A 23,751-nucleotide genomic window follows, 5' to 3' on the forward strand; every position below is an offset into this window, starting at 1 on the left:
ACCTCAGCCTCCCAAAGGCGCGGGATTACAGGCTGAGCCACCGAGCCCGGCTTATTTTGCCCATCTTAAACTCACTTGAATAGTAGTCCATAGACGCATTGTGGCTGAGTTTTCTCTTCTACGTAGTAGTTAGGAGTACCATGACTATATTTAAGAGATTTAAGGAATATTTTAGTTTGGAAGATAAATTTAATCTTCTGAGTGGTACATTTCACTTGCTCCTTTAATCCTTATCATATGTCCTCTTTGTTTTTAGTTAAAATCCATGTGAGGGAAAAGTGAAATGTACTGGAATATCTAACTGGAAATATTTTATATTGTGAGCTTTCTGTAATAAATTTAATTATTAAATAGGGGCTTGTATCTCAAAGATTTTAAAAATTCTTATTTTCCAAAATAATTAAATGAATAAAATTATCTTATTTGTAGGAAGTAGTTTATGGTAAAACTTTGTTTATTCATTTGGTAAACACATTTTGAGTTCCTAGGCAACGTGGGTTTATCAAAGTGTATTAAGATATTATTTTGCTATGAAAGAGTATATAATTTCTCTTATAAGCATTATAAATTAGAATGTGTAGTGAAAGACCTAAGTGTCAATAGTGTCCTAAAAGAAAATACTATATGGATAATCTGGCATCTAGGGTAACCTTATTAAGATTTCAACCAGGAAAAAAAAGAGGAAAAAAAAAGATTTCAACCAGGGAACTGATTGAAGAAGATATTTCAGGCAGAGAGGATGGAACAGAATCACTGGTAGGTAAGCATAGGGCAAGAAGAACTTGAGTAGTTAAATAATAATAACCTGAGCATGCAGAACTGGGCCCTGCCAGTCAGATGTCTGAGAAAATATGAAGGAAATTGATGTTGTGAGCCTGTAAACTTGGTTTGTCTTAATGACCAATTAACTGAATGTAGGTAGAAACAAAGAGGGAGAATCAAAAGTGTTTTTTTGTTTGTAATCAGGGAGACTTAAGAGATATAGTAAAGTTATGAAGAACATATTGAGAGTGAGATTATAAATTTGTTTTTGAAAAGGTTTTCGTAAGCTTCTAAGGTAATATGAATGTGAAAATATCATAGAGAGTAAATTAGCAGTCAGAACTGCAGTTTTGGAGGCCATTCCTATAAAGGTTATAATTTAAGCCACAGAGGTAGAAATGAAATAGATGAAATCTCTGTAAGTATTTATCAAAATTAACAATGCATATATTATTGAACTCAGCAATTTCACTTATAAAAATTTATCCTACAGACATACAGACACCACAGAATGATATATGGATAAGTATGTTCAGTGTATTATTATAATACCCCAAATGAGCATTCATTAAGAAGTCTACTAAAATAAACTGTGTTACATTCATGCAGTGGAACATTTTTATCTATTAAAACGAATGAGGCAACCCAATATGGGCTATTACAGAAGTGAAAAAACCAAGGTGCAGACATGGTATAAAACATGCTACCATTGTGTTAAAATAAAATTAGGCTGTATACATGTGTGGAAACGTTTGTGCATTGAATATCTTAAATTATGCACTGGATATTAGTGCTTTTGGGAAGGTAAACTGAGTGACTGGGGATAAGATAGGAAGACTTACTTTTCCCTTAAGTTGTTATATTTTGTGCCCATAGACATGTATTATCTATTTAATAATTGAAAATAGACAGCTAGATGAATGGATTGATGACCAGGAGAGAAAATAATGTAGAGAAAATGATAATCTGCAGACAAAAACTTAGAAAAATACTTCTAAATGTCTCTAATTTTTTTACACAGTATCATATATTCACATCTATTGTAATATTTCTCACATTGTTTTATAATCACCTTTTTACTTGTCTGTCTTTCTCACTAAACTCTTCGCTTCTTTAGAGGCTTGTACACATTACCTGGCACCTAGTAAATACTTGACAAATATTTATTGGAATATTTGAATGAATAAATAAACAGATGAACAGATTCCCTCAGGGAATAAGGATAAGAGAAGTTGGCAAAAGTGGAAAATAGGAACTACTGAGAAGTGGAAAGAAAAATAGCAGTAACATAGTGCTTAGTTTAATATGGGAAAAAACTGAAAATGTAAATTCAGGAGAGAATAAATTTGTAGGTATCAAATATATATTTACTGAATCTTTATGCAAGGCACTCTTGAAGATATTGTAGGGCATGCAAATCTAATTTAAACATAAATCTTACCCTCAGAGAATTTATATTCCAGCGGGGAAAATAAGTTACAAAAATTATACTAAGCGTAAAGTGATAATTAGTACTTATGTCAGAAATGTAGTTGAAGGCCTTGGGATTTCACAGGAGAGAAAGATGGCTTCCACATGGTGGGAGGAAAGAAAGCTTCTTAGAGGGAGCTAACTGGCACCTTCACTTTTATCCTAAAGCTAGAGAATTTATGAGATTAATTAATTGATGATGGTTGAAAAAATTTTACACACAAAAGCAGATTTTCAGACTAGCCAGATGGTTTTCTTTAGTATTAAAAATACTCCCACATTATTTCTCTTGTTCAGCATGTCTTCTTTTTTGTTTGTTTGTTTTTCAGAATTTCTGTTTTAGATAAGGACTAAATTTTTTAAGATTTTGAAGCAGGGGAACTGATTCTGTAGGTAGTATATAATTTTAAAGTGCATGGGTAATTACAACATTGCCATATATATGGAGAGCGGAAAAATGAATTCTTTATATTTAGCAATTTTAATAAAAATGGAATTTTATATATTTAATCTGCCAGTGTTTATTTTTCAGATTATTAAATGTACGTTAAAATAGTTATTTAGTTCTTGAAACATAGTAGAATTATTTCAATTTTTGATTTATCATTGCTGAGGAGATAATCTATGCTCAGTTTGTATATCCTTATTATAACTTACTTAATTTTGGTTTTGCTTTGGTTTCATCCTGCCATTTATTCTGCAGAGGTATGCTTCCTCGAAATGCAAAAACCTTAATTGCTGTAGAAAAATACTGAACATAGTAGTTTTATGTTTGAAATAAGATTGAAATAGAGAGGATTTTAGTAATGGAAGCTATAAACACTCATAACCAATCCACACCAGCATAATCCACGTACACTGTGACTTAGCCAGTGGGTAATATTTGAGTGTGGTGTCTAAGAGACTTAAGCACAATAATCCTGTCCTGTTGTAAAAAAGCTCTGGTAAATTGGCAGTACTCGCCCAAATGGCAGCATACTAAAATCTTTTTATATCCTAGTTTTTCCCTGAGGTAGGCTTCTTTAGTGGGCCCATTGAAGTAATTAGCCCAATGCTTATTGTCCATTGATTTTTAGTTAGCAATAGCCTATATTCTTGAATGTCTGCCTTGAAATATAAATATAATAGTAGAGATAGAAATTTAATATGCTCTTGAGCTTGCTTGTTATTATTGTATGTTTGCCAATATTATAGTCATGTGCCACATGGTAACATTTTGATCACTGACGGACCACACATTTGACGGTGTTCCCATAAGACAGTAACATGCTATACGTGTTTGTAGCCTAGGAGCAATAGACTGTACCACATATCGTTGGTGTGTAATAAGCAATGCCATCTAGGTTTGTGTAATTCTGTGATATTTGCACAACAATTAAATTGCCTAACTACACATTCCTCATAACATATCCCCATTAATCAGTGACATGTGGCTGCATTTAAAGCACTAAAAAAATCTTGATGGAAATGCATTGTGAGAGAAATACTGGTTATGAAAAAATCAACATTGGCTTCTAATGGGCATATCAGTGCAATGGAATCACTTCGTAATTGCATATAATTTATATAAATTCAAGGAAATATGCTTAGCAAGATGTAGCTGAGATAGACAGATAGGATGTTTTAAATAATATAATTATGCCAGTCTTCTTGACAAGTATATTCACAGGATGACCTTAAGATGAGAGACGTAAATTTGCTGTTTTTTAAAAAACTCCTCATCGGTTCCTACTTGTCACTCTTATACCATGGAATGTAAACTCTATTGTTTTAAACTATTTATTTTTCATAAAACATTGTCATTAAGTCCATTGTAACCACAGGCGTTCATTTAATGAAACTATATTCTTATTCCAGTGATAGAAAACTGTGCTGGAGTTAACTATATTAAGAAATGACAGTATGTCAGTTTCCAGTGTAATACCTTTGTAGGAAATTTTCAAGGATGTTTTTCGTTTTACTTGGTAATTTATGGCTTAACTTTAAAACCTACTTCTAGAGTTCTAGTATTATAGTTCATTCACCTATAAAATATTTAATGAACAACTTATATAGACTAGATCTTAGAAGATTCAGAAATAAGGAAAATACAGTGTTTTTCTTTAATGAGATGAACGTCTAATGGGTTAGACAGATGACAGAACACATCATGTGTACATTATATTGTCATTATTGCTATGATAATACTGATTGTTACAGGATACAGAGAATGAACACTTGAGTCAATCTAGAAGGAAAACAGATAGGGAAGGTAGATGACGCCAGAGTAGGATACTCTTTCTAAAGTGGTTTGCTAAGCTAAGACTAAGGATAACTATATCAGTGAGATTGGAAAGGAGGCATTCCTCCACAGATGAATAGAATGTATAGAGTGGGCAGACATGTGCAAGTTACCCCTTCCCCCAATATAGCAGTGGAGCATCCTGGAAGAATTTCCATTGAGGAAGTATTTAGCAAGAATGCTTTGTAGCAATATGAAGTTTGAATGGAAGGAACAAAAGTGGAAGCCGGGAAAATACTTGGGAGACTACTGCAGTTAGGAAGTTTTCAGTCATTTGCTTATAAAATGATAAGATCATAGAGACAGAGTTAGTGAAAAGGGATCATAGAGACAGAGTTAGTGAAAAGGAATCAAGTTCTAGTGTTACTTAGGTACTAGAGTCACCAGGATTTAATGACTGAATATACAGATAGATATTATACAATTTTCTGTTTGCTGCTTGGGGAGTTGTGAATACTGGGCTATTCGTAAAAATAGGAGACACAGGAAGAATAATGAGTTCTGGGAGGGTCATTTTATACTTGAGATACCTAGTAGGGATATCAAGGAGATAGGATAGTTAGGCCAGAGATACAAATAGGTATCACCTGCAGTGCTAAAACCCAGAAAGTGAAGAAATATCTAGAGTGATAAACATGTAGAATTAGAGCATCATGGCCAAGAATGGCATTTGGAGATGCTACAATAAGGCATGTTGGTGACAGGAGAAGCCCAAGGAGGATCCTGGACAGGAAAAGCCAGGCAAGAGAAGCCTTAGAAGTTAAGGAGTGATAAGATGCAACAGGATATTACATCTTGCAAGTCAACAACTGAGAAATGTCCGTTGGATTTGACATCCAGAAGTTCCTAAGCAGAATACCCTGTGTTCTTCCATTTTTTGGTGCAAAATAAGCACCTTGGGCATAGTACAGAATGCACAAGGGTTGGTTTGGAGTCCAGTAAAACAACATTGTGAGAGTGAGTTCATTGCAGCTTTGGTGGATACTAGATCAGCATTAATCAAACAGATTGTAAAATCTCTCTAATAATGTAACCAGTCACACTTCTGATCATTATATCAGTGATACTTTCGTTGTATGCACTAAGCGTTACTAAACTTACAAGAAGAAAGCAGAAAAGAACCCTGGGGGGAAAAAGTAAACAAGATTGACTAGGTGTTATTACTCAGTTTAATTCAGGAAGTCTCTATTTAGGAATCTCCCCTAAAAGCTTACTCATAGCTTTATTTCTTTCAGGCCTATAAATGGTCCTCTGTAAATGTCTCACAAGGCTGGAAGTACCTGGAAGTTGGAGATTCATTAAGAAAGTAAAGGAATATCATTATGTAGAAATGTTATTCATTTGATAAATTCTTCACATTCCTGTATATTCTTCATGTAGATTCTAATGAACCTAACAGTTTGAGTTATTTGCTATTTTTGTCCATGTTTAGCCCATTATACTCTGTATTAATTTCTTTAACAAAATTTATTTTTTGCATATGACTTTCAGTTTCATGTCATTCTTGAGACACTCTCATTTTTATTCAGATTTCTCATTTTATCTTCAGTGAACCCGAATCATCTCATTTTAAATTCACACAAGACAAAAGCGCTGGCAGTCAGCATTCTAGATCTCCTTGCTAATTTTTGAGTGCTTTTTAAATTAAAAGTATTATTTTATATTCATAGTGATAATTTTTGGAATTGTATAGATCTTTTAATTGTATAGGTATCTTTATTATGAGGAGTCTGCTAAGCTAATTTCTTTACTGTTTTAGTTATTAACATATTATGTAGGTTATATCAGAATTCTCTTGCTTTCACCTAAAGCTTTTTCAGAAATTCCCAATCCAGGAAAGATGTATTACAATATTCACATTAAAATCTAAAGCTCACAGCCATGTTGCCCATCGAAGCTGAACTGGATAAAAAAAATGTGGTACATATACACAATGGAATATTATGCAGCCAATAAAGAAGGACAAATGTATGGACTTTGCAGCAAGTTGGATGAACTTGGAGTCGATCATATTCTGTGATCTATCACAGAAACAAAGAACAGAGTACCATATGTTCTCACTCATAAGTGGACCTTGAACAATTATATAATACTGCAAGAAACCATTTGGCAGCCATGGGAAACTGTGTCAGGGGAGGGGCGGTGGGATTGGCAGTTGAGGGAAACTGCTAGGGGAGGAGGGGCATACCTCATCAACAAGGGTACCTGCATAATCAATGTTTGTATACCTAATCCTGAATTGTACCCCACATCTTTATAATTAAAAAAAAATCTAAAGTTCAAGGTGAAATAAAGTTGAGAGTATTTTCAGTAAATAATTTTATATTTCAAGGCCATTTTTCTAAAATGAACAAATTCAACAATTGCACCTGAAGTAATCATAGATGGACTATCCTCAACATCTAACATGCTTACTTACAAATCTGAAATCTCAAATGAGGTGGCTGGAACTACAGGTATTGACCAGACATCTGTTACAATGCTTTCTCTCTATGTGCCTGTGGCACAATATAGCAATTTCCAGTAATCAAACTTCTTACACAAAGGCTGGCTTACCCCAGAGTGATCATTTCAAGGGTGAAAACAGAAGCAACAATACACATAAAATTGAAGACCCTGAGGAAGAAAAACAGGATAATGATACAAAATAATATTTAAATATTAAATCTATACTCCATAAAACCAGTATATAGTTTTTTGTGTTCTTTCACTTAGCATGATGATTTTTAAATGCATCAATATTGTTGCAAAAATCAATTGATTGTTTCTTTTTATGGCTTCACTCCATTGTGTGCATGTATCACAATATGTTTATACAGTCACCACTAGATAGATATTTGGGTTCTTTGCAGCTTAGGCCTATTCTACTAGGAAAAAGGTGCTTGTGAATATCTCAATACAAATCTTTGTAAGCATATGTTTTTTATAACCTTGGCTAAATACCTAGAAATAAAATTTCTGTTATTTGGTATGTTCAACTTTATAAGAAACTGCCAAACTTCCAAGTTGACTGTACCATTTTGCATTCCCAGGATATTACCTAAGAATATTGCCATACTAGGCGTTGTAGTCTTTTTGAATTTTACCCATTTTAGGGTATTTATGGTGGTATTTTATATATTTCATTTGAATTTTTCAAATAATATTGAACATCTTTTTCTGTTCTGATTGACATATCTTCTTTTTTTGAAGTGTCTGTTAAAATCTTTTGTCTGGTTTTTAAGTTAGGCATGTCTTTTTAATGAGTTGTCAGACTTCTTTATATTTTTTAAATAAGTTTGTCATATATATGTTTTGTAATTATTTTTCCCATTCTTTAGTTTGCATTTTCATTATGTAATAAGAGTTTTTTTCTGTGTATTTTATTAAGTCTATTATAATGAGTTTTCGCGCAAAATTTATGTTCACTAAAATTCATCAATTTTAAGTATGTCGCCCAGTGAGTTTTCACAGTTATATAAAGGAGTTTGCCATCACATAATCATGATATAGAACATTTGTTTCACAAGTTTCACATGCCCTTTTACAATAAATTCCCTCCTCTCACTTTTACCCTTATTACTGCTGATAGGCTTTCCCACCAATATCTCTTGAAAGGCAGAATTTTAAGTTAAATTAAATATAATGTATCAGCTTTTTTCTTTAAGGATTTATAAATCTTGTGTTTGATTTAAAACATTTTTCAAATTCAAATTTATTAAGATCTTCTCCTATGCTTTTTTCTAGAAGTGTTGATAATTTTTTAGCTCTTACATTTAGGTCTATGGTCCCTTTCAAGTTGATTTTCACGTATAGTGTTATATAAGGAACAAAAGTTCTTTTTTTGCAAATGAATATTTAGTTATTTCAGCATATTTGTTGAAAAGGTGATCATTCTCCTTTTGAATTGCCTTGACATCTTTTTAAAAGCATTCCATCATATATGTATGGGTCAATTTCTGAACTCTGTTGCATTGATATATGTCTATCCAGCCTTATACCTATACCACACTGTCTTCAGTATACCACACTTTTGCCTTAGATAATTGAGTTGTTCTTATCTTCCAATTTTGTTGTTCTTTTTCAAAATTGATTTGGCAAACCTGTTTCCTTTCCATTTCTAAATAAATCATAGAATACGCTTGCTGATTTCTACATAAAGGTCTAATGAATTTTAATTGTTACTGTGTTAAATCTGTTGGTCAGTTTGGGGAGAATTGGCATGTTCACATTTTTGTCTTCTGATCCATGAACATGGTGTAACTTTTCCCATTATTTAGATTTTCAGTTTCTTTCAACAATATTATGTAGTTCCTAGTGTGCAGGTCTTGAAAAATTTTTGTTAAATTTATCCTTAAGTTTAATATATAATTATTTATTATTTTATGTTTTTATATTATAAATGGTTTATCAGTTATTAAAAATTGAAAATGAAAATTGTTTTTTGATAGTTTATAGAAATACACTTGATGTCTACTTATTAGCCTTATATAGTGCTTCCTTGCTAAACTCATTTGTTTTAGTAGTCATGTTTTCTTTGGACAACAGACTTTTTAAAGGTGTGTTGTGTTTCCAAATAATTGGGAATGTCCGTATATTTTTCTTTCTCCCTCCCTCGCTCTCCTCCATCTCCTTCTTTCCTTCCTTCTTTCCGCAGGGTCTCACTCTGTCACCCAGGCTGGAGTGCAATGATGTGATCACAGCTCACTGCAGCCTTGACCTTCTAGACTCAAGTGACTCTCCTGTCTCAGCCTCCTGGGTAGCTGGGACTACAGGTGTGCGCTACCACACCCAGCTTTTTATTTTACTTTTTGTAGAGACAGGGTCTCACTATGTTACCCAGGCTCGTCTCAACCTCCTGGCCTCAAGCAGTCCTCCTACCTCAGCCTCCCAGAGTGCTGGGATTACAGGTGTGAGCCACCATGCCTAGCCTCTTTTTTTGTTTATAGTTTAGTTGACCTGTTGTCAGAGAAACATACTGTATGACTTACATTCCTTAAATTTATTGAGACTTAGTTTTTGGTTCAACATATGTTCTATCTGGTGAATGTGATGTGTGTGTTGAGAGAGGATGTGTATTCCCTATGTAATGAGGAGTGTGCTAGAAATACCAACTAGGTTAAGTGTTATTTAAGTGTTTTATACCATTACTAATTTTCTGTCTGCTTTATCAAACATCTAGAGAGTTAGGTTGAAATTGCCAACTACAGTTATAGATGTTTCTATTTCTTCTTTTGATTTCTTATAGGTAACCTATAGTTAGGTCATACTTTTTAAAAAAATCCAATCTAATCATTTTCACCTTTTAAATTTAGAATGTTTAGAGCATATACCATAAATATGGTTTAGGTTAAACATTGCTTTTTCTTTTATTTGCCCCATTTGTTCTTTGTTCCTTTTTTAAAAAAAAATCCCTATTCTGTCTTCTTTTGTATTAACGGACTAGTTTTATAGTATCCCATTTATATTTACTATTGAATTAACTTTGCTTATTTTTGTAGTGGTGGCTTTGGAGTTTAAAATATATATCTTTCTCATTACAGGTGATTTTCAAACAAAGTGATGTCACTTTACTTGTATTTTAAGAACCTTACAAGGGCATACTTCCGTTTCCCTACTTCTTGTCTTTGGTGCTATTGTTGTTAGACATTTTACTTCTACTTATGTTGTAACCTCTACAGTATACTGTCATTATTAATTGATTACTTGATTATATTTCAAATGAAAGTTTTAATATTTATTGTATAGTTCCTCATTTTATTACTTTATTTTTTATTTTTTGAGTTGGGGTCTCACTCTGTTGCCCAGGCTGGAGTGCAGTTGCTTGATCATGCCTCACTGTAGCCTCAATTCCTGGGCTCAGCAATCCTTTCATTTCAGCCTCCTGTGTAGCTGGAACTACAGGTATGTACCACCACACTTGATTGTTTTTTTTAAAAAATTTTTTTTGTAGAGACGAGGTCTTACTATGTTGTCCAGGTTGGTCTCAAGTTCCTGGGCTCAAGTGACCCACCCATCTCAGCCTGCTAAAGTGCTAGATTACAGTTGTGAAGCACTGTGTCTGGCCTAGTTCATCATTTTAAATGCTCTTTGTTCCTTTGCGTAGGTGCACATTTTCATCTGTTACATTTCGTTTTGCTTAAAGAACCTCTTTTAACATTTTTTAATAGTGCAGACTTAATAGCCATACTTTCCTCTGCTTTCATTTGAGAAAATATGTTGTCTTAGGATGTCTTTCTTTTTAAAAACAGCTTTACTAAAGCATAAATAAATTGCACATGTATAAAATATACAATTTGATACCTTTTGACCTATGAAGTCATCACCATAATAAAGATCATGAACATATCTCTACAAGTATTCTCCTGTACAGATAGTTTTAGGTGGAAAGGTACATTTGAACTAAATCTTTAAGGATAGACATGTTCTCCAAATAAAGTTAGTTTGTTCATTCATAGTTGTTTATTGAATACTTACTATGTGCCAGTCATATTGTAACACTCAGTTGAATAAAACAGTCGTGATTCCTAGAAGGGGAAGCATATTATAAAATAATAAAACCTATGAATGTATTATAATAGCAATTAACAGAATGCTATCGTATAAGAGAGAATAATGGAGAACCTACATTGAGTAATGTTTTTGAGGAAATAGCTTTTGAATTGAGACTTAAAAGGTGAAGAGGAAGGAACTATCTGGGCTCTAATGAGAGAAACTTGTTGAGGGTGAGACTTTTAGTTGTAGGCATTGATCTTTTCACAAGGATGAATTGAATACCTGTCTACGTATAGACCCTGGGAAAGTCAGCTGCACTCTAGTGCAGTTTCTGTTAGACCACTTATGAAAGAAATTCCTTAATGGAATGATTTATGTATTTATAGTCTCAAATTAATAGAAACTGTATGAGTATAATATAAAGACTATATACTTCAGCACCAGCTAACCTAAGTTTGACTCCTAGTACTGCCATTTAATTACTATGTGATGCTACGCAAGTTTCTTTTATTTATTTGTATGTTTGTCTATTTATTTATTTTTAAAAGATGTAGTGTATAGTTCAAGGTTAGGTATACAAATGTTCATTATGCTGGTACCCTTGTTGATGGAGGTGTGTCCCTCCCTCCTCCTGCAGTTTCCTGCAGCCAATTCTACTCCCCCTCCCCTGGCAGTTTCTCATGACTGCCAATCCCTTTCTTATAGTATTATGATAATTGTTCAAGGTCCGCTTATCAATGAAAACATATGGTATTCTGTTCTTAGTTTCTGTGATAGATCATTGAGTATGAGAGACTCTAAATCCATCCAAGTTGCTGCGAAGTCCATATGTTTGTCGTCTTTTATGGCTGCATAATATTTCATTGTGTATATGTACCACATTTTTCAAATCCAGTACTGCTTTGATAGGCAGCATGTTGGTTCCATGTTTTTGCTATTGTGAATAGCGCTGCAACAAACATGTGTGTACAGGTATCTTTATGGTAGAATGATTTGAGTTCCTCTGGGTATATTCCCAATAGGGGAATTTCTGGTTCATGGAAGATCAGTTTATAGTTCTTTTAGAAATTGCCACATTGTCTTCCAAAGAGGTTGCACTAGTTTGCATTTCCAACAGCAGTGTAGAAGTGTATCTTCTTTTGAGAAGTGTCTATTCATGTCTTTTGTTCACTTTTTAATGGGGCTGTTTGTTCCTTTCTTTTTAGCACATTTGAGTTCCTTGTAGATCCTAAATGTTAAGCCTTTGTCAGATATATAGTTGGCAAATATTTTTTCCCATTCTGTGGGCTGTCTCCCTGCTCTCTTGGTGGTTTCTTTTGCTTTGCAGAAGCTTGTCAGTTTGATGAAGTCCCACTTGTCTATCTTATTTTTTATGGTAGGGGCACTTGGAGTTTTGATCAGGAATTGGTGACCAGTTCCAATTTCCATAAGGGTGTCTCCTGCATTTTCTGAGATTCTTATAGTTTGAGGTTTTACATTTAGGTCTTTGATCCATTTAGAGTTAATTTTTGTGTATGGAGTTAGGTAAGGGTCCTGTTTCAATCTTCTGCATGTGATCAACCAGTTTTCCCAGCACCATTTACTGAGTAGGTTCTCCTCTCCCCAGTGGTTGTTGTTGGAGGCTTTGTCAAAGACGAGTTGTTGAGAAATTGAGGCTTTGCTTCTGGAATCTCTATCTTGTTCCATTGGTCTGTATGCTTGTTCTAGTACCAATACCAGTCTGTTTTGATTATGGTAGCCTTATAGTAAAGTTTGAAGTCTGGAAGTGTGATACCTCCTGCTTTGTTTCTTTTGCTAAGATAGTTTTGGCTATTCATGGTCATCTATGTTTCCATATGAATTTCTATATTGTCATTTCCAGGTCTGAGAATAATGATGTTGTTAGCTTAATGGGTATTGCTAATCTGTAGATTGCCTTTGGTAGGATGGACATCTAAACAATGTTGATTCTTCCTATCCATGAGAATGGAATATTTTTCCATTTGTTTGTGTCTTCTTGGATTTCTTTGAGCAGTGTTTTGTAGTTCTCATTGTAAAGGTTTTTCACTTTTCTGGTTAGGAAGATGTCGAGGTATTTCATTTTGTGTGTGGCTATTGTGAATAGGATTGTGCTTTTTATTTGGTTCTCTGCCTGCTTGTTGTTGATGTATGAGAATGCAACTGTCTTTTGCACATTTATTTTGTACCCTGAGACTTTGCCAAAGTCCTTTATCAGTGCAAGCAGGTTTTTGACAGATTCTTTTGGATTTTCAGGGGATAGGATCATATTGTCAGCAAAGAGGAATAACTTGACTTCCTCTTTTTCTATTTGGATACCCCTGATTTCCTTCTCTTGTCTAACTGCCTTAGCTAGAACTTCCAACACAATGTTGAACAAGAGGGGTGAGATTGGGCAGCCTTGTCTTGTTCCAGGTTTCAGGGAAAATGTTTCCAGTTTCTGTCCATTTTGCAACTTGTTAGTGGTGGGTTTATTGTATATGGCAATTACTATTTTGAGGTATGTTCATTCTATACCTAGGTGCTTGAGGGTTTTTATCAAGAAGGGATGCCAGATTTTATGAAAAGCGTTTTCTGCATCTAATGAGATAAATATGTGCTTCTTGTTTATGCATCTGTTGATGTATTTAATTACATTCATACTCCTTTGAATGTTGAACCAGCCCTGCATCCTGGGGATGAAGCCTGCTTGGTCATGATGGATGATTTTTGGATCCAATTTGCTGGATTCTTGTTGAGGATTTTCGCATCTATGTTCAGAAGGGATATTGGCCTGTGGTTCTTCTTTTTTGTTGTTGGATCTTTACCTAGTTTGGGTGTCAGTGTGATGTTAGCTTCATAAAATGTTTTGGGGGTGAATTCCATCTTTCTCAATTGCCTGGAATACTTTCAATAGGATTGGTATCAGCTTCTCCTTATACGTTTTGTAGAATTCTACCAGAAAGCCATGCGGTCCAGGGCTTTTGTGTGTGTGTGTGTGTGTGTGTGTGTGTGTGTGTTTGTGGTTTTCTTATGATAGAGTTAATTTCCTGGGTTGTTACTGGTCTATTTAGTGTCTCAGTGTCTTCTTGTTTCAACCTGGGGAGGTTGTGTGATGTCAGAAAGTTCTCCATTTCATTTAGGTTATCAAATTTGTTTCCATGTAGGTGTACATAGTAATCTCTGATAATCTTTTGTATTTCTTTGGGGTCAGCTGTGATTTGATCTTTTGTATTACTGATTGTATTTATTTGGGCTTTTTCTCTTTTTTTCTTGGTCATTCTGGCTAGGGGCCCGTCAATCTTGTTATTCTTTCAAAGAACCAGCTTTTTTTGTTGTTGTTGATGTTTTCCATGATTTTTTTGTCTTCTGTGTCCTGTATTTGGGCTCTTATTTTGGTGATTTGGATTCTTCTAAAGTTAGGGTTTTGGTGGTCTTCTCTTTCTAGCTTCCTTAGGTGATTTGTTAGGTTCTCAACTTGTGATCTTTCCATTTTCTTGATGTGTGCTTGTAGACATATAAATTTCCTTCTTGGAACTGTTTTAATGGCATTCCAGAGGTTTAAGTAAGATGTTTCTTCATTTTTCATTTGTTTCCAGGAATCATTAATTTCTGCTTTGATTTCAGTGTTGACCCAGTAGTTGTTCAGTATCATGCTGTTTAGTGTCCATGTCTTTGTTGGCTTTGGGAAAATTTTGTTGATGTTGATATTTATTTTTATTCCACTGTGGTCTGAGAAGGTGCATGGTGATATTTCAACCTTATGGAATTTGCTTATGCTTGATTTATGGCCAAGGATGTGGTTGATCTAGGAGTACATTCCATGTGGTGATGAGTGGAATGTATATTCTGTGGTGGTTGGGTGGAATAATCTGTAGATATCTATTAAGTTCTTTTGGTCAAGTGTCAAATTGAGCTTCTGGATTTCCTTGGTTTTTTGGTTTTTTGTTATTTTGCCTCAGTGATCTATCTAGAGCTGTTAGTGCGGTATTCAAGTTCCCTGCTATAATAGTGTTAAAGTCAATATCTTTTTAAAATTTACTTAGTTGTTGTTTTAGAGATGCTGGTACTCCTGTGTTGAGTGCACATATGTTTAGGATGACTATTATTGATAGCTTGAACCTTTTATCATTAGGTAGTATCCTTTTGTTTCTTTTTAAATTTTTGATAGCTTAAAGGTTGTTTGTCTAATATTAAGATCGTGACTTCTGTCTTCTTTTGTGATTCATTTGCCTGGAAACTCATTTTCCATCCTTTAATTTTGAGTCTCTGTGTGTTTTCCTTGTGGTGAGATGAGTTTCCTGGATGCAGCAAATAATTGGGTCATGGTTTCTTATCCAGTTTGCCATTTTGTGTCTTTTCAGTGGTGCATTTAGTCCATTCACATTTAGGCTGATTATTGAAATATGATTGTTTATCCCTGTCATGAGGTTCTTATAAAGTTTTTTTGTTTGTTTGTTTGCTTGTTTTCTTTTGGCTCTGGGGTTGATATATGTGTGTGTTTTTATGTTTGATATTACACTGTATTCTCTGTTGTTTCTTGTGCTCTTCTGTTCTCTTGGAATGTGTATGGTCATTCTTTTTTTTTCTTCTGTGCTTAATACCTTTTTAAGTGTCTCTTGTAGAGCTAGTCAGGAAGCTGCATAATCTCTTAGGCATTGGATATCTGGGAAGGATTTTAATTCTCCATCACTGATGAAGCTGAGCTTGGCTGGGTAGGAAATTTTTGGCTAAAATTGTTTATCTTTGAGGACCTTGAATATCGGACTCCAGTTCCTTCTTGATTGTAGTGTTTCTACCAATAGGACTGCTGCTATTCTGATTGTTTTTCACCAGTAGGTGGTCTGACCTTTCCCTCTTCCTGCCTTTAGGATTTGTTCTTTTGCACCTACTTTGTGTAGGTGAATTACTATGTGTCTAGGGGTTGGTCTTCTCATTTGATGTCTTGTGGGGGTTCTCTGTATTTCTTGTGTTTGGTTGGTCATATCTCTGGTGAGTTGAGGAAAGTTTTCTTGGATTACCTCCTGGAATACTTGCTCCAAGGTGTTTTGCATTTCCCTTTCTTCTTCTGGGATACCAATCAGGCATAGGTTTGGCCTCTTGATATAATCACACATCTCTTGTAGGCTTTGTTCTTTCTTTCTGAGTGTTTTTTAATGTTTATTTACAGATCGGGTTAATTACATGTTCTGTTCTTCAAGTTCTGAAATTCTTTCTTAGATTAGATTAATTCTGCTTTCTGTGCTTGTCATCTTGTTATTTATTTCCTGGATGAATTTTTTTTTTTTTTTGAGTTGGAGTCTCATTCTGTCACTCTGGAGTGCAGTAGCTGCTCCCGGCCACCGCAGCCTCACCTACTGGGCTACAGCAATCCTTCCGCTTCAGCCTTCTGAGTAGCTGCAACTACAGGCACGCGCTACCATGCCCGGCTAATTTTTTGATTTATTGTAGAGATGAGGTCTCGCCAAGTTGCCCAGGTGGGTCTTGAACCTGTGGCCTCCCAAAGTTCTGGGATTACAGGCTGAGCCATCAAGCCTGGCCGAATGAAATTTTTTATTGAAATCTCTGTTAAATGTTTTTTCAGTGTTACATCTTGTCTTTCTTGAGTCTTATTTACTCTTTATATCCATTCCCTAATCCCTGTTGTATTTTGGGGCCAGTTTTTGGTGACTTCCATTGTTTGGGCTGCAAGGTCTGATTTTTCAGCAGTTTTCTCTTTGTTACACTTGAAATTACCTGTGGTCATCCTTTGGTTTTTCCTCATTTTGACAGATCTCTTGCTTTTCTCTTTAGTCTATTATTCAGTGTCAGTGGGAGAGGCTTTCTCTTCTGATGTCTGCTCAACCCTCTATTCTTCCTTGATCCAGGCTCTGGACTTGTTCTAATTTGAAACAGGACTGTGGGTGGGAAGCTTTGCTGTCTCTTATAGCTTTGAAAGTTGAGGAAGGAAGGGGATGGGGAGCTAGGATTCAGAAATTACTTGCAAATTACAATGTTCATTGATTGTGGTATGTTTTCCCTGAGACCCACTCCCTACCACCACTCTGTGTGATGATGCAATGGGTACCTGTGTGTACTCCCACTGATTTCTTTGGAGTTCTTCCTTGTCTTTTTCTGGCCACACCCTTTGTCCCATGGCTGGATAAGGGTAGGGGGTGGGGCACCTGGGTGTTAACACTTGTCAGGTCCCTCCGAAGTTTGTGCTTTTGGGATATTTCCTTTGGGTTATAATTAACTCCTGAGTAGTTGATCTGCCAGTCACAAATATCAGGTCTGTTGCTCCATGGTGAGCAAGTCAGAGCACTTTTCTGCCCTGCCTTCAAGATGGTGGTGGGGTGCCTCTCTTGTCTTCTCTGGTGGGACTCTGCCTCTGAGCTCCCTCCACGGTACCTGCTGCTACTGTCCGGCCAGGTGCTGAATGCAAAAGCCTGGTGCTGGTAGTCTCTACTGCAGTGGTGAGGCAGAGCCTGGAGTCAGTCAGCAAGTTTCATGATATTTTTAGCCTATGTGGTGGAAATTATAATAGTATCTGTCTTAAAAGGTTATTTTGATTATTAAATCATATAATGCTTGTAAATTACTTAGCATAGTGCCAAGGAAATAGTATCACTCAAAAAAAGTATTGCAACAGTAAGAGTAAAAATAACTTATATTTATTATAATTATCTGTAATATGGAGATAGTAATGTAGATTTTAGGATTATTGTTAGGGTTTAATTCCCTTAGTGCTCAAAAGTTGTCATGTTTATTTTATTGTATTGGTATTGGATATATCTCGTGAGTAGCCTAGATAGTAGATATATTTTGTAATACATTTAAATATTTTTAAAGAATTATCCTGTGAATTTTTTCCCTTTTAAAAGTATATTTTATTATCTAGATGAAGATTCTATTAACATTTAATGTGGTAGAAATGAGCAATCTCTTCTTTAATCTTATTTATAATTTTAATGAATTTTTGTAATATAAATTGTTTTAGTTGTAGGAATAGATTGATAATTTAAATTTATTTTCCTTAAAGCAGCTATTTTTTATGCTTACTCCATTATTAAATATTTTCATTGGGTGACTTTTTAATCCCAGAAAATTTATTTAACTTTTCTTGCCTTGCATTACTTCTTTTTAAATTGCTAGCTTACAAACTAGTTTTTCTAGTTGGTGACTGGAATTCTTGTTACATTTTCAGAATTGTTAGCAGAGGGCAAGAGTAGAGAAATAGAGCTTGAGGCATTTAGCTTATAATTCATAGCTAACATAGTTGCCTCCCACAACTATTTCAGAGCAACTCTAACCTTATAGATTCTCTTCAGTTATATTGTCTTATTTTAGGGTCTAATTTATATTTTAAAGAAGTTTTATTTTGAAGTATGTTACTAAGATATGACTTTTTATGTTTACATCTCACATTTATATTACTGTTCTTTCTGAAACAACCTTATTTCAAAATCTAAGTGTGATTAGCTTTTCATTATTTTTTCTGTGTAAAATGTATGCAAACTATGAGGGCAGATTGTGAAAAGGTAAGCATTTCTGAAAGATAGTTAATACTAATTATTTGTTACATGTAAGAATACTTTGTATAATATTGTATACTATTCTAATATTCATTGTATAATGTTACTAATACCATTCCAGTTGTGTGGTATAGTTTTTTTGATTAATTTCTCTGTAGATGAGGTAAAGCCTTTCATTTTCTTTTGGGTCTTCTTCTATACCCAAGGAATGTGTTAATCAGCATTATTACACAGACTGCCATGTCTTATTGTTTAATTAATAATTAAATGTCTTTAGGATATTGAGGTTCCAAGTTTCATCAATACTGTGATAATGAATCTAATAATAGAAATTAATGAAACTTGTTTTAAACATATTTTCTTATTCTCTAGATAGTCAATCTTTTACAGGTACAAAAGAACAACTAAAAGTTATATAAACAGTGTTTGCAAGGAAAAATGAAAATTGAGTTTCAAACCTTAGGTTGTAGTGATAATTCTCAGGACGTTTTCAAGTCCAAACTTTATTTTTTGGAAAGTTTGTTATATTAACGGCATTACTATTTTTTAAAACACAGCAATTTATTTTCAAAATAAGCATTCTGAGTTTGTGATGAAATACACTTGTATACTTAGTAGTTTGAGATAATTAGTTTACATTACTATATTCTTACAGCATGGGTAAGTACAACATAGAAAAAAATAGCTATTTAGTCTTTGCCTAAAGGAACTCAAATTTCTTAAAATATGCTGCCTGCTTGAGTAGCAAATAACTTATTTTCTCTTTTGAATAAAAGAAAGGTTATTTAGTTACTGTGTATGGTTTTAATACTTCTAATAAAAAGACCTTACTTTCAAAACTTTAAGCCTGATTTTCCTTATAAATAATTCTTTGGGAAACATTTTTGGATTTAACTCTTTCCTTTGCAGTACATATTTATTAAATACTTAATTTGTGCTATATACTAGGAATGGTGCTTAGAATGCAAAGATGGGGAGTACTTTATAGTCTTTCTCTTTTCCCTGTGCCTTTGCCAAGGAAAAAATAGAGAATTAAATTTGTCATAAGCCTAAATCAGTGCATTAATCAGCAGTACATTTATTTGGAATTCTTGAATAATACTTTTCGATTGTAAAATAAAAATACATGTTAATTACAGAGAACTTCAAAAAACCAAAAAGTTATTTTGACTCAGTCAAGAAAGTAACTGCTATGTGCCAGTCACTGTGCTGTATGCTTGGTAGACTGTATGAACAAGACAGATGGTCTCTGCATTGAAGGAGAGTATAATGTTTTGGGGAAGGAATATTAAAGAAATAATTTTCACGTTATTTTTAAGGTTAAGGGAAAAACTGTTCTAAATCTTACCATCTAGCAATAATTGCTATTACCATGTTAATGTATTTTCCTGTTTTTATACTGCACACTTCTTTTCCCTTTTATTTAATGTTAGTTATATATTAATATGAGTATTTAATTAATTAGTATACATAATACATACTAATCATATACTGCACACCTATTTTCCACTTTATTTAATATTAGTTATATATTAATAATATTAGTATATATTAATTACTATATAATTAATAATATTAGTATATATTTGTTGCCTAGTATTTAATTATATAGATATATTTTATTAAATTCTTCCCAGGGTGTTGAACATTTAGATTCTTTTCTTCTTTATTTTATTTTTATTTTTATTTTTTGAGTTGAAGTCTCACTCTGTTTCCCAGGATGAAGTGCAGTGGCACATTCACAGCCACCACAGCCTCGACCTGTTGGGCTCAGGCAATGCTTCCACATCAGCCTTCCTGGAAATATAGGCGTGTGCCACCACACCTGGCTAATTTTATTTATTTATTGTAACAAGGTCTCGCCATGTTGCCCAGGCTAGTCTTGAACCCCTGGACTCAGGCAACCCTCTCACCTCCACCTCCCCAAGTGCTGGGATTGCAGGTGTGAGCCACCAGCCTGGTGATTCTTTCCTTTTTCTAAGTCAACTTTACTTAGGTATAATTTGTATATAATAACATGCACTCATCTTAAGTATATAGTTAGGTGACTTTTGACAAACATATATATGCATATAGCACCCATCACAGTAAAAATATAGAACATTCCTATTGCCTCAAAAATGTCTGCCGGGTCTCTTTGCAGTCAGTCTTCTCTATCCCTTTCCTGTATTCACACTTGACCCTTGGCAACCATTGCTCTTCTTTCTGACACTAAAGATTTGATTCACCTTTTCTAAAATGTCATAGAAATGAAATTATACAGTATGCACTCTTTTGTGTGTACTTCTTTTGTGCTGCATAATGTTTGGAGATTATCTGTTTGGCTGCATTTCTCCGTAGTTTATTTCTTTTGTTACTAAGTCATTATCCATTGCATAAAGAGTTACATCACTGTTTGTTAATCTGTCCCGTTGGTAATGTACATTTGAATTAAGTCTCATCATCACCCAATGAAAATAAAACTGATATGCTGTTCGTGTACGTTTTCTTTTCTTTTCTCTCTCTCATAAGGAATATGATTGTTGGGTTTATAGTAAGCATATGCTTGCATCTTAAGAAATTCCAAAACTGGTTTTCAAAGTAGTTGTGTCAGTTTACATTCCCAGCATCAATATTATGAGACTTTTAGTTGTTCTTACATTCTCACCATCATTTTGTGTAGTCTTAATTCTGCTCAATCTAGCAAGTATGTAGAATTATATTACTGTGATTTTAAATTGCATTTTTCTGGTGACTGATGATATTATATATCTTTACGTATGCTTTTGGCCGTTTGCATATATTTTTGTGACCTGTCTACTCAAATATTTCACACACATTATTGGGTTGTTAATCTTCTTCTTACTGAATTATAAGAGTTCTTTATATCTTCTTGTTACAAATAGTTTGCCACATATACGTATAAAAATAGTTTCTTCCAGACTGTAGCTTGCATTTCTGTTTTCTCAGTGGTATCTTTTGAGACACAGAAGTTTTTAATTTTAATGTCCCATTTATCCATTTTTGTGTTTTATGATTGTTATTTTTTTTGTGTACTATCTAAGAAATCTTTGTCTACTCTAGGTCACACATATTTTCTCCTATTTGTTATGTATCCTATACCACTTAATGTCTTGGCCCACAAGGGACTGCATACATGATTGTCCCCTAAGATTATTATGGAGCTGAAAATTTCTACCATCTAATGACATTATGGCCATTTTACAGTGTTGTAGAGGAATTCGTTATTCATGTGTTTGTGTAATGTTGGTATAAATAAACCTACTGTGCTTCCAGTTTTATAAAAAAGTATAGAATATACAATTATGTACAGTATATAATGCTTGAGAATGATAATAAGCAATTACTGGTTCATGTGTTTACTATTATCTACTTTTTGTTGTTATTTTAGAGTGTATTTCTTCTACTTATAAAAAAAAAGTTAACTGTAAAACAGCTTCAGGCAGATTCTTCAGGAGGTACTCCAGAAGAAGGCATTGTTATAATGGAAGATGACAGCTCCATGCATGTTATTTACTTCCGAAGACCTTCCAGGGACAAGATGTGGAGGTGGAAGGCAGTGGTATTGATGATCCTGACTCTGTATAGGCCTAGACTAATGTGTGTATTTGTGTCTTCGTTATGTTTATTTTTATTTTTTATTTTTGTTGAGTTGGAGTCTCATTCTGTCGCCCAGACTGGAGTGCACTGGCTGCTCCTGGCCACCGCAGCCTCGACCTGCTGGGCTCCAGTGATCCTTCAGCCTCAGCCTTCTGAGTAGCCGGAATTACAGGCACGCGCTACCATGCCCGGCTAATTTTTTGATTTATTGTAGAGATGAGGTCTCGCCTGCCCAGGCGGGTCTCGAACCCACGGGCTCAGGCAATCCACTCACCTCAGTCTCCCAATGTGTCTTCGTTATTAACAAAAAAGTTTAAAAAGTTAAAAAAAATTTTAATGGAAAAAATCTTATAGAATAAGGATATGAAGAAAAAATATTTTTGTGCAGCTGAGCAATATATTTGATTTTTAAGCTAAATGTTACTACAAAAGAGTAAAAAAAAAAGTTTAAAAAAATCAAAACATTTCTAAAGAAAAAAGCTATAGTAAGCTAAGGTTAATTTATTGGGAGAAAAAAATATTTTAATAAATTTTTTGTAGTTTAGGGGTATAGTGTTTATTTATTAAGTAGAGTATAAGTGTTTGTAAGTAGGGTACAGTTATATTCTACGTTTTCACATTCACTTACCACTCTCTGACTCACCCAGAGTCACTTCCAGCCCTGCAAGCTCCATTTTATGGTAAATACCCTCTACAGGTGTACCGTTTTTTATCTTTTTAAAAACCATATTTTTATTATACCTTTTTCTCTGTTTGTGGTTAGATACACAAATACTTATCATTGTATTACAGTTGCCTACAGTATTCAGTAGAGCAATATGCTGCCAGGTTTGTAGCTTAAAGAAGTGGGCTATGCAATCTAGGCTTTATAAGTAAACTCTGTAATTTTTACACAATGTTGAAATTTGCCTGACAGCACATTTCTCAGAACATATCCTCATTGTTAAGTGGCACATGAGTGTGTTTTCTTCTAAAACTCTTTTAATTGTATCTGCCACATTTAGGTCTATGATCCATTTTAAGTTAATTTTTATCCATGCTGTAAGCTAAGAGTTGAGGATCATTTTTTTTTATATGGATATCTGATTCAGTTTCTTTTGTTAAAAAGTCTGACCTTTGCCCCATGGAATGACTTGGGCACCTTTGTTGAAAATCAGTTTTTTATACATGTATAGATCTGTTTCTGCACTCTTTATTCTGTTGTATTGATCTGTGAGTCTCTTTACACCAGTACCACAGTGACATGATTATTGCAGCTTAAGAGTATATTTTGAAATAAGGAAGAACTTTTTTCCTTTTTCAGACTTTTTTTTACTGTTTTGTGTCATTTGTATTTTCATATCAGTTTGGTATCATCTTGTTAATTATTAAAAAACAAGCCTGCTGGAATTTTGATTATATTGAGTTCCCATATCAATTTGAGAAGAACCAATGTCTTAATAATGAGTCTTCCAGTCCATGAACACAATATATCTCTTTTTACTGATGAACTTCTTGAGTGTCTGTTAAAGCAATTTGTAGTTTCGGTGTATAGGTCTTACACAACTTTTTTCACTTTTTCTTTACATTTTTCCATTTTTTTCCATTTACAATTGTTTGTTGCTAGCATATATGTATAATGGTTGATTTTTGTGTATTGACCTGTATTCTATGGCCTTTCAAACCTAACTTATT

At 34.1% G+C, this 23,751-nt stretch overlaps 1 protein-coding gene across 1 annotated transcript in view; it reads left to right on the forward strand.

The window, feature by feature from the left end:
- Positions 1-23,751, forward strand: part of LOC103254239 (RAC-gamma serine/threonine-protein kinase) — a 148,246-nt gene that overhangs the window by 87,869 nt on the left and 36,626 nt on the right. The window lies entirely within an intron of this gene.

This window comes from Carlito syrichta, unplaced genomic scaffold (genome assembly GCF_000164805.1).
Source record: "Carlito syrichta isolate Samal-C Ts95f unplaced genomic scaffold, Tarsius_syrichta-2.0.1 Scaffold273907, whole genome shotgun sequence".
NCBI classification, from domain to species: domain Eukaryota; kingdom Metazoa; phylum Chordata; class Mammalia; order Primates; family Tarsiidae; genus Carlito; species Carlito syrichta.